The sequence below is a fragment of the Lathyrus oleraceus genome, chromosome 5 (assembly GCF_024323335.1).
Source record: "Lathyrus oleraceus cultivar Zhongwan6 chromosome 5, CAAS_Psat_ZW6_1.0, whole genome shotgun sequence".
Classification (NCBI taxonomy): Eukaryota; Viridiplantae; Streptophyta; class Magnoliopsida; order Fabales; family Fabaceae; genus Lathyrus; species Lathyrus oleraceus.
The window spans coordinates 446422490-446434459 of record NC_066583.1 but is presented as its reverse complement, the minus strand read 5'-3'; positions in this window follow the sequence as shown (position 1 = coordinate 446434459).

The following is an 11970-nucleotide window of genomic DNA, read 5'->3' as shown; positions in this document are numbered from 1 at the left end:
CTCAGTTTTGGGTGCAGGCATCTCTTGTATTGCTTTGACCTTTGCAGGATCAACCTCAATACCTCTTTCACTTACCACAAAACCCAACAACTTGCCGGAACGGACTCCAAAAGTGCATTTGTTCGGATTCAGACGAAGCTGGAATTTCCTCAAACGCTGAAAAAGCTTCAACAAATGCTCAATATGCTCGCCTTCCGTTCGGGACTTAGCAATCATATCATCAACATAGACTTCTATCTCCTTGTGCATCATATCATGAAACAAGGTAGTCATAGCTCGTTGATACGTGGCTCCGGCGTTCTTCAAACCGAAGGGCATCACTCGATAACAGAATGTTCCCCAAGGTGTGATGAATGTTGTCTTCTCCATATCCTCTGGTGCCATCTTGATTTGATTATATCCGGAAAATCCGTCCATAAAGGAAAAGACTTTGAATTTAGCTGTATTGTCTACCAACATGTCAATGTGTGGTAGAGGAAAATCATCTTTTGGACTAGCTTTATTCAAATCTCTGTAATCAACGCACATACGGACTTTTCCGTCCTTCTTAGGAACAGGCACAATATTGGCCACCCATTGAGGATATGTCGAAGTCACCAGAAACCCCGCATCAATTTGCTTCTGAACTTCCTCTTTGATCTTCACTGCCATATCTGGATGAGTTCTTCTGAGCTTCTGCTTCACAGGCACGCACTCAGGCTTCAAAGGCAGGAAATGTTGCACAATATCTGTATCTAAACCCGGCATGTCTTCATAGGACCAAGCAAAGATATCTGAATATTCTCGTAGCAAGCTGATCAAATCTTCCTTAACAGACCCTTCGAGAAGTGCCCCAATCTTCACCAGGCGCTCACAATCTTCAGATCCCAAGTTGACTGTTTCCAAGTCTTCGAGATGCGGCTGAATGATCTTCTCTTCGTGCTCAAGGAGACGGGTGATCTCATCAGGGATCTCTTCAACGTCATCTTCCTCTGCCTCAAATACAGGGAATTCAAAATTGGGAGATGGCGTTGGATCATTATGTTCAATGGGTTTTAGTATCAACCTGCATAATGATTTTGGTTAAGAAAACTTCAGCATTCAAACAAGCAAATCATTATGCAGATGAAAAATGTTGCTTTGACAGCTTTTATTTTGTTTTTATGGTTTTTTGTGATCACTGATTTCATAAAGAAAAGCAAAAAGTGAAAACAAAGGAAAAACAAATGTTTTGACAATGCAAAAATTGAATGAGAATATCATTGTATATATGCTTTGCCAACAATGTCATCACTTCTCCTTTTGGCATGGGAGAAGGGTTTTAAACAAAATGAACAATTACTCTGATCTATGGATAACTGTAGGAACATCCACAGCGACCCAATTGTGGCAGACACCACCAGGAATAACAAAATTGTCCAAGTCTTCTGCATCTTCTTCTTCAATGATAGCAGCAGCTTCCTCTTCTACAGGCTGATCCGCATGGATGAATCCTCCACTGGTGAACAGACCTTGCTCGTTGCATGCCCCAGAACCAAAGCCAATGCCAGCCCGGGATCGATTATCTTCAAGTTCAAGCACTTTCCCTAATCCAGCAACTGCACCACATTCAATGGCCAGTTTCGCATCACGGTAGGAAGTGAATGAAGGAGACTTCTTCTCGATTGGTTTATCAATAGATAAAGCTTGGAACTGAGTTCCAACTTCATCCTCTGCATCAATGTACGAGAAAGAAGATAAGTTACTGACCAGGAGAGCCTTTTCTCCCCCTACTACAACCAATTTCTTGTTTTTGACAAACTTCAACTTTTGGTGTAGGGTGGATGTCACGGCGCCAGCCTCATGAATCCATGGTCTGCCCAAGAGACAGCTGTATGATGGGTGAATATCCATTACTTGAAAAGTGATCTGGAAATCACTTGGTCCAATTTTGATTGGGAGATCGACTTCCCCAATCACGGTCTTGCGCGACCCATCAAAAGCTTTAACAACAACCCCACTCTGCCTCATAGGAGGACCTTGATATGACAGACGAGAGAGTGTGGATTTTGGCAATACATTAAGAGATGATCCAGTGTCCACCAACACATTGGACATTGCATCAGATTTGCAATTCATAGAGATATGTAAAGCCATGTTGTGGTCTCTTCCCTCCTCAGGGAGATCAGCGTCACAAAAGCTCAGAGTGTTGCAAGCGGTGATGTTTGCAACAATACTATCGAACTGTTCCAAGGTGACGTCGTGATCGACATATGCCAGGTCCAAGACTTTCTGCAGAGACTCCCTGTGAGGCTCTGAATTCAGCAATAGAGAAAGAATGGAGATCTTGGAGGGCGTGTGTAGAAGCTGGTCTACAATATTATACTCGCTCTTTCTGATGAGCCTCAGCATCTCATCAGATTCTTCATCAACAATGCCACTCGGGCCATCTGAAGAAACAGGAGTCTTTTGTACAGACGAGGAGGGTTTGGCAACATCAAGTGCCGGATTCTGAACATTCACAGCAGTCCCCACAGGACACTCAACAGATTCAGAAGCAACAGCCTTAGCAGGCGCAGAAAAGACACGACCACTACGGGTCAATCCACTAACATCAGCGATAGTGGTCACGGAAGTGGAAGGCAAAGGTACTTCAACCCCATCCTGGACAGCAACAGGATCATATCTGAAAGGTACAGCTTTATCAGATGAATAGGGCACAGGGCCAGCCGGTTTGATAATCAAAGCAGGGGAAGCCTTAGGCTTGTTGCTATTGTAGCGAATAACAACAGGCTCTGGTAATTTGAACACCGGGGAGATGACACTCACTTCAAGTTCAACTGTATCAACATTTCGATTCTGGAGAATCTCAATGGTACCTTCATTCAACAGCATTTGCAATTCCTTGCGAACCTGGTCGCAACCCAAGCGATTAACAGAACAGACGCGGCACCGGACATGGTTATGCTCCAAATAACTGTGCTGACACAGCATCTTATGTAATCCAACCAATGACTGCCGGATATGACTGACGTACTTCACCTTGTACTTCCCAAGGTCTTCCTGGATCATATTTACAGACTTCCCATGCGAAGGCAATGGGTTCCTGGTGACATTCGGGTTGGAGTCTTCAAAACTCAGAATTCCGCTTCTCATGAGGTCTTGAACCTTATTCTTCAGCGGGAAACAGTTCTCAACGTTGTGGCCCGGAGCACCGGAATGGTAGGCACAATGTTGGTCTGGTTTGTACCACCATTGCGGGTTGGCAGGAATTGCAGGAGGATCCCTAGGAGAAACCAACTTCCTCTCCAACAAGGAGGGATAAAGCTCTGTATATGTCATCGGAATCGGGTCGAAGCTGACCTTCTTCCTATCATAATTCATATTAGCCTGATTGGTTGTACTTCCACGAGGCTGGTAGGCCTGTTGCTGTGGACGCTGCTGTTGCTGGTATTGCGGTTGTGGATATTGCTGTTGATGCTGATACTGTTGAGCATTATCCTTGAATACAGGTGCCACACTAGCTACCTGATGCTGATGTTTGGCACGATGTGCAGGCTTCCTCTGAACAGAGGGTCTTCGATGTTTTGGCTGAGACTGCACAGCATGAGCTTCACCTTCTTTCCTCTTAAACGCTCCATATCGTTTAGAGGAAGAACCATCATCTTTAGCTAACCGTCCTTCACGGACGCCTTCTTCAAGTCGCATCCCCATGTTCACCATCTCGGTGAAATCAGAGGGAGCGCTAGCCACCATTCTCTCATAATAGAATGACCCAAGAGTTTTCAGAAAGATCTTGGTCATCTCCTTCTCTTCTAATGGTGGAGTGATTTGAGCTGCCAGCTCACGCCATCTCTGGGCGTACTCCTTGAACGTCTCTTTGTCCTTTTGTGACATAGACCTGAGTTGATCTCTGTCAGGCGCCATGTCAACGTTGTATTTATATTGCTTGACGAAAGCTTCGCCAAGGTCATTGAAAGAGCGGATGTTGACGCTGTCCAGGCTCATGTACCAACGTAGAGCAGCACCAGACAAACTGTCTTGAAAGTAGTGGATCAAGAGTTGATCGTTGTCTGTCTGCGTGGACATCTTTCTGGCATACATGACTAAGTGTGCCAAAGGACAAGTGTTCCCTTTATACTTCTCAAAGTCTGGGACCTTGAATTTGACTGGTATTTTCACACCGGGAACTAAGCAAAGTTCGGCTGCTGACTTGCCGAAGAGATCTTTGCCTCTAAGAGTTCTCAATTCCTTTCTCAGTTCGAGGAATTGATCGTTCATCGCATCCATTTTCTCATGTACATCTGAGCCCTCAGACGCTTCAGAGTGATAAATGGTGTCGTCTACCCTCGGCATGGTATGCACGACAGGAGGAACCGGAATAGGGACCGGGCTGGATGCCGGCATTTGTGCAAAGGTGGGAGCTGGCAGATCAGGCATAAAGCCAGGAGGCATCCCCCAAGGAAAACCGGGAGGCATGGCATTTGGCTGATGGGCACTGACAGGCACCGATGAAGTTGCTATCTCAGAGATAACAGTCCGCTGAACCGGAGTTGCTGGCTGTTGAGGAGCAGGCTGATTCTGGGCAGCGAGGAGTTGCTCCATCAATGCGCCAAGTCTGGCGACTTCATCTCTCAAACTCTGGTTCTCTTGTTCCAATTGCTCCATAATCCTTGCAGAGTTGACTCGCGTATAATACCGGTGAGTCAGCTTGTCTCAAAATAAATGAAGATCAAATGTTAGAACCGGAAGACCAGAAACAAAGGAGTACCTGCTTATGCAAGAATGATGCATGCAATGCTTGTGCAAATGCTTTGATTTTCAAGGAACCTTTAGGGTTTTGTTTGCAATATTTTGAATATTTAAACATTTTAATTGCTCATGGAAAATATTTCATTCAAAATATTAGGACAAAGAAATACAGCATTCTTTTAATTCATTACAAAGAGAAAAGGTAAATGACATCCTATGGATCCCTATTAGCTCGGGATGCTGGAAGACGAGAAGTGTACAACTTCTTGATCTCTCTCTCATAGGCAGCCTCCATATCAGCTTTCTCCTTTGCAAGTTGATCATACTTCCTTTTCCAGAATTTGGATGACTGAGGAAGCAGAGAAGTCCAAGTGTCGTTCGGATCATCGATCACTCGGTGCTCGAGAAATTCAATCATATCATCTTTCTCCTTGAGCTGCTGCAGCAATTCCTCTCTCTCGCGGATCCAGGCACGCGAAAGGTCTTCTTCTCTCAACTCCTCTACACGTTGGGTAGGGAGGGTTGAAGGACCAGCCACATCCAACAGCGTAGGTCTCGGATGATCATATGGCATCAGGTAGGTAGCAGCCCTCTGTCTGACCCAAGAGGTGTATGGCTCCAAAGCAATGCAATTCTTTGGACCCAATTCATTCCTACTCTTTATGCGAATATTGCGCCAAGCGCGGACAAATCTGGCTTTCAGGCCTTGGGGATCTTTACCCTCCTGAAAGAACACACCTTCTAACAGAATGTTATGGGGTTTATCCTTTAGGGGGAACCCAAGCTGACGACGTGCAAGCGTAGGGTTGTAGGTAATCCCACCACATGTACCAAGAAGAGGCACATTGGGGAACTCACCACAAGAGTTGATGATCTGGACGGTATCATACACGCGATCATACCAGGTGATATCATCATTGGTGAGAGACATGAGTCTCTGAGACCACCGTAGACATCCCTTGTTCTCCTGGAAAGCAACTGTCTGCGGCAAGTGCGAAATAAACCACTTGTACAGCAGGGGTAAACAGCAGACAATGACTCCTCCATTCTTCATATTCCTCAGATGCAAGGAGACATACGCATCACCCAACAAGGTCGGAACCGGATTAAGGACTGAAAAGATCCTAATGGCATTCATGTCGACGAACTTGTCGAAGTTGGGAAACAGCACCAATCCATAGATGAGCAATACGAATAGAGCCTCAAAGGCATCCTCACTCATGGCCTTCCCATAAAAGGTAGCTTGAGCAATAAGGAACTCGGAAGGAAAACCTTGAATTCCGCCTTTGGTAGTCAGATTAGCTCTAATCAGATCTTCATCTATATGCAACAGGCTGGAAATCTCTCGAGCAGATGGAATACTCTCTAAGCCACTGAACGGCACTTGATCCAGAATAGGAATCCCAATAAGGTGAGAGTATTCTTCCAAAGTTGGCAACAACTGGAAGTCCGGAAATAAGAAGCAATGATAGAGCGGATCATAGAACTGAGCAAGAGTGCTCATCAATCCCTCATCCACTTGAGTAGTCAGCAACGGCAGAAGCTTCCCATAGCGAGCCTTGAAACCCAAGGGATCTAATACATACGATGTCAGATTCCTTAACTCTTTTACATCGGGCTGCTTGAAGCTGTACTTCTTTGTATGCCTTTTTGGTCTTTCCATGTCTGAAAATTTTGCAAATAACCCTTTAAGTTCCTTGAAAATTTTCTCTTTTTGATGACATGAATGCGGATGAATGCGTGAATGCATGAATGCAACAAACACACTCAAGGATCAAACAAAGCACACCAAACAAAGGTCGTGGGAAAGCTCTATGTATCCCTAATATCAATCATCCATTTTGGTGGATTTAGGTTTTCACCTTATCGACACCCAAGTTCCATTGATATTAACGGTACATGAACCGGTTCAAACATTCCTAATATCAACCAGCCGCTTTGGTGGATTTTAGGTTTTACACCTGATCCGGGATCCATTGATATTAACAATGCTTGAACGACTCAACCACGAATCATGGGTTTGTTGAGAGTCACGAGCATGGAGTCTCGGTTAAGAACCACCCAAAGGGAGTGTACTAGGGTTTAAACCTGCCAGACATGTTCTATCAGAGGTTCCCATAATCATCGTTCCATCTTTCGAATATTGTCGGAGGAACGAATACTCGTATTCCAAGAATATTCTCAAGAGAAACTCTTATGAGTGTAGTATCGCGTAACAATCGTATCAGAACTGACATCTGAACGACCTCCGCACTACGGTCCTAAAAATAGGCCAAGATGGGTTTGGTAAACTAAGGTCCTTGGCTTCTGCGGAACATGATTGAAAGAATAATGCCTAACCACAAATAACTTGTGTGACATTATTAGTTCAACATGACCTCCACCAAGTGAATGGGCTCGCAAGTCAACTGGCTAAGGACTACTCCACACCAGTCGACAAGACTATGCCATTCTCCTATCCTAGAGAGCACTCGAGTTCGGGTACAGAACTCATCTCACAGATCACCAAAGCACACAGCAAATGTATATCAAGCAATTCACACATTACAATCAATACATTCATCCCAAATTGTACAAAAATATGTCAGATAAACAATAACAATATAGCACAACAAGGGTGAAAAGTAGGCAATACAACCAGAGATTCTGGGTTCGATCCCCAGCAGAGTCGCCACTTTTCTGTAGCGGTGTATTCGTCGCTATATGATCTATCGATTAAATCATAAGCTATGAGATACATGAAAAATTTCGAGTCGCCACCGCACTTTTATTTATCCAAAGGATTGGCTAAAAAGCGAACAAAAGCCTAAGAAGTTTTACACGTAGAAAACTAATAAAAGATCAGAGATTCTGGGTAAGGGGTAAATTACGCAATGGGAAGGTGTTAGGCACCCACTACGTCCTAGGTACTCCTAGGGAGCCCTTTTCGCACTTGTTATGCAAAATTATTATTTGTTATGACATAAAGATTGTGCAAACATGATTGGGATGATGAGAAAAGAATATACATTTTTATTATTATTGGGTTCGAACGGATGAACCCGTTGCCTACGTACCTTCCATCAAAGGTAAGGATCAGAACGCCGTAGTTCGGCTAAAAGATTTCCAAAAGTGGGTTAGGTTCAATTTTAAACACAAACCCTAGGTCTTACGTTATCCACGGGAGAAAACTCAACCTTATACAAACAACAACGTCCACCATATGAGAACAGCTTCAACTTGCCAGAGAGGGGTTAACCCTATAATAGGCGAGGAAGGCTTACAATTCAATCACTAAAGACAGAAGGTGAGATTAACATCAACCACTAAGATAAATCAAACCTATAGCTCATGTATGAAAAGATTAATGGACAAAGCCAAAACAAGTGAATGGGTGGAGTTACTGATTATGATTATAAAAATGGAGTCAAAGTATGATTAAGATCAATTCAAATAAGTATTATGAAATGGAGTTTGAAAAAGGTCAAGGACTTGAGGTCCAGGTTTTTAGTTAGAAAACATGAAGATGTTTGCACAACACTTATGTCAAGTTTTAAAAGATAAAGTGTGAAAAGGTTCTAAGACGTAATGAATGATGAATGAATGAGGGTGGAAAGCAAAACTTCTTAGAAGGTTCACTTCTTGAAATCATATAGCAGATGATTCAAGTGTGTCCTTTGGAATGCAATTAATAATAATAAACAAACAAAGCAAGCAAAAACGGATATCGGATGCCAATCACTGGTCTTATACCAATCTCCTAAAATAAAACTGGATATCAGAAGCCACTCAATGGTCTTACACTAATCTCCACAGGCAAAGAAATAAAAGCGGACACCGGATACCAATAGATGGATTTACACCAGTCTCCTAAAACAGAACAGGATATCAGATGCCACTCAATGGACTTACACCGATCTCCTCAAAAGAAAAGAACAAAGATGAGAAATGGAAGTCAACTGCCAATCTGTCTGGACTTAGGTTAACTCCACAGTATGCTCACAGGAAATCCAATGCCACATCACAGGGGCTTACAATGGATCCTCACATACAAGAACAAAAGCAACAATATGATCACAGGAATGCAAATGCCAACTTACAGGGACTTATAATTGCAACCTCTCGCACAACAGATGAAACAAACTATGATCACAGGAAAGCAGATGCCACTCAATGGACTTACACCGATCTCCTCAAAAGAAAAGAACAAAGATGAGAAATGGAAGTCAACTGCCAATCTGTCTGGACTTAGGTTAACTCCACAGTATGCTCACAGGAAATCCAATGCCACATCACAGGGGCTTACAATGGATCCTCACATACAAGAACAAAAGCAACAATATGATCACAGGAATGCAAATGCCAACTTACAGGGACTTATAATTGCAACCTCTCACACAACAGATGAAACAAACTATGATCACAGGAAAGCAGATGCCAACTTACAGGGACTTATAACTGCAACCTCACATACAAACAGATAAGACAAACTATGATCACAGGATGACAGATGCCGACTTACAGGGACTTATAACTGTATCCTCACATACACACAGATAAACAGAAGATATGAGTGACCAATGAGGTCTTACACTCTATCCTTCCATATCACAGGAGCAAATGCCAAAGCAATGGACTTACAATTGTCCTCAATAGGCAAACAACAATGATAGCATCACAAAACAGATGAGATGATCATGCATTAATGGCAATTGATGATGATGATAAATGCATAACATATAAGCAAGCAAGTGCATATGAAGCAATCAATCAATCAATGAATAGCAAACAACACACTCTATAGCCAAACAATGGGGGCTCACACAAGAGGGTTTGACTTTAACAGTCCACTGTAATGGGTAAAGGTCGCTCTTAACCTGGCCATTGAGGGGCTCAGGTGAAGCAGATGAAAAGGAGATGAGGGGTGTGCCTCATTGCTTCAATCTCATATCAGAGAGAGCATCAAAGAAAGTGTGGGAGTTCAGAAAGTAGGAACTCTCTCCACATTATTGACTCGATTGGATCTTGGGTATTTATCTCATTGCTTCAACCATGTAATGGGAGCAAAGAGAGGACACACTGAATAGTGGGGGATAGATTGCTTATCCCTACCTTCCACCAATTGCCTTACTTGAAGGACTTTTCCTGCTTAGGACAAATATAAACAAACACAGGCATTGCCTCTTAAGGAGGACTTCAGACAGTTTGCCCGGTCAAATAACAGACCGGGTCTCCAGACTACATGAAGAAGAAGTATTTATACCTCAAAGCAAATGCTAAAAAGCAAAGCAAGCAAGCAAGTTCAAAGAACTTAAGCAACTAAAGTACCTGAAAAAGTCAAACTCATTAGTAAATAAGTCAACAGTCAAAATCAAAGGAAATAAACCAAAAGTCACACAGTGGGACCAATTGTGCAAGGCACAAAGACTCAATCATGTGAGTCACCTACAAAACAAAGATTAGCACATCATATAATTCAACTCAAACAAATTTGAATGGTCTTTGAGGCATTGGTGCTTAACCTGAAACAAACAGCTCAATTGTAAGCTTACAAGACCACTAGGGCTAGCCTAGGGTCAAAGATGAAAGAAAAAGTCAAGGCAGCAATGAAAAGTCAACCCAAACCAAGTCTAAACATTCAAGAAGCATTTTCAATTGGATTCATAATCAAATCATGCATCATGGTCATTTCATACACAAATGAATGCAAAGCAATGGCAAGAGAGGCATACAAAAGTCAACAGCAAAAACTTCATTCAGAAGTCAATTCAAACATTTTCAAAAATCATGAAATAAATCACACTCAATCCTAACATCTAACATGGTATACATACAAAATTTCATGGCATTTGGATGAGAGGAAGGCAGTCAACAAAAATCATGAAGTCAAACCAAATTCAAGTAAGCAAGGTGAAAGTCAACAAACATAAGTCAACTTCAAAAAATCATATCAATTTGAAAACAGAAGAGAAATGAATGAGATTAACACCAATGCAAAGCTTGAGATGTCTAGTTATCACATATGAAATTTCATGGTCATGTGATATGGTATGAGGATTTCCCAAAGGATTTGGCAAGGCATAGCACAAAAAGTCAACAAATGACCAAGTATGGAAGAAAATTCTCAATCAAATGGAAAACAGCAAGATTAATTCCAAGAAAATTCATACATCAATTAGACATACAAGGGATCATTCATGCAAAATTTCAAGTGATTTGGATAAGGGGAAGCATGTGAACAAAAATCATACATTTGCATATCATTGGTGTGACACAAATTGTCACACCCTAATTCAAAAATTCATATCTATCAAACCACAAATGAGAAATCCACAAACTTTATATGGAAATGAAGATCAATGTGTCTAGTTTCACCACAAAAAATTTCAAAGGCATTGGATATAACATGAATATTTCACAAAAGGAATGGCACAAGGTATTATTTTGGCATACATGTCAAGAAAATATTTATCAATTAAAATCCAGCCAATGGAAAAATAATTAAAATTCACCATTAAATAATAGACTCAATCATGAACATCATGGAAAAAGAATCATAATTTTTGGATGAAAAATGAATTAAAAATGAATTGCTTAAGTTGAGTGAATAATTGGAACAAGTATGAACAAGAGCATGGTCAAACAAGGTCAACAAAATGGCAATTGTAAAATTCAACTCACTTAACCAAAACGCACAGCATAAGGCAAGGCAATTGAAATGATCTTATTGGTCAGTTCTTAATGAAACAGTGTAACAACCAACAACAGCCAATCATCGTCCATCTTTCTGGGTTTAACAAGGAACTTAGGGTTTTAGCAACATGTATTCATGGCTATGGCATTCATGCATCTTCATGTTATCAATTAAAACATCACTAGGTAACAGCAACATGTAAAATGATAATCATGCAGCAATCAAGTAGCCACATTCAAACACAACAAACAAATAAATCACATGAATTTCTGGACAATTGCAAGGTTTAAAAACAAACTGCAACAGGGCATTTCATCATCATGCATCAACAAGCAGACAGCATCAACAAAATTCGACCAACAAAGACATCCAGCAGACAGCAAATGCATCATTGTCATGTGATCATCGTAACAGCATCAAGCAAACAGCAATGGTCATGATCATCATCGAACCAAACAAAACAGCAGCAATGTAGCATAGCAATGAACATCAATGTTCCTCATTTAACCAACACATGAACAATAGCATATAGCAGCATCATGACATGAACAATAAAACAATAAAGACAAATGGAATTTCTGGATAGG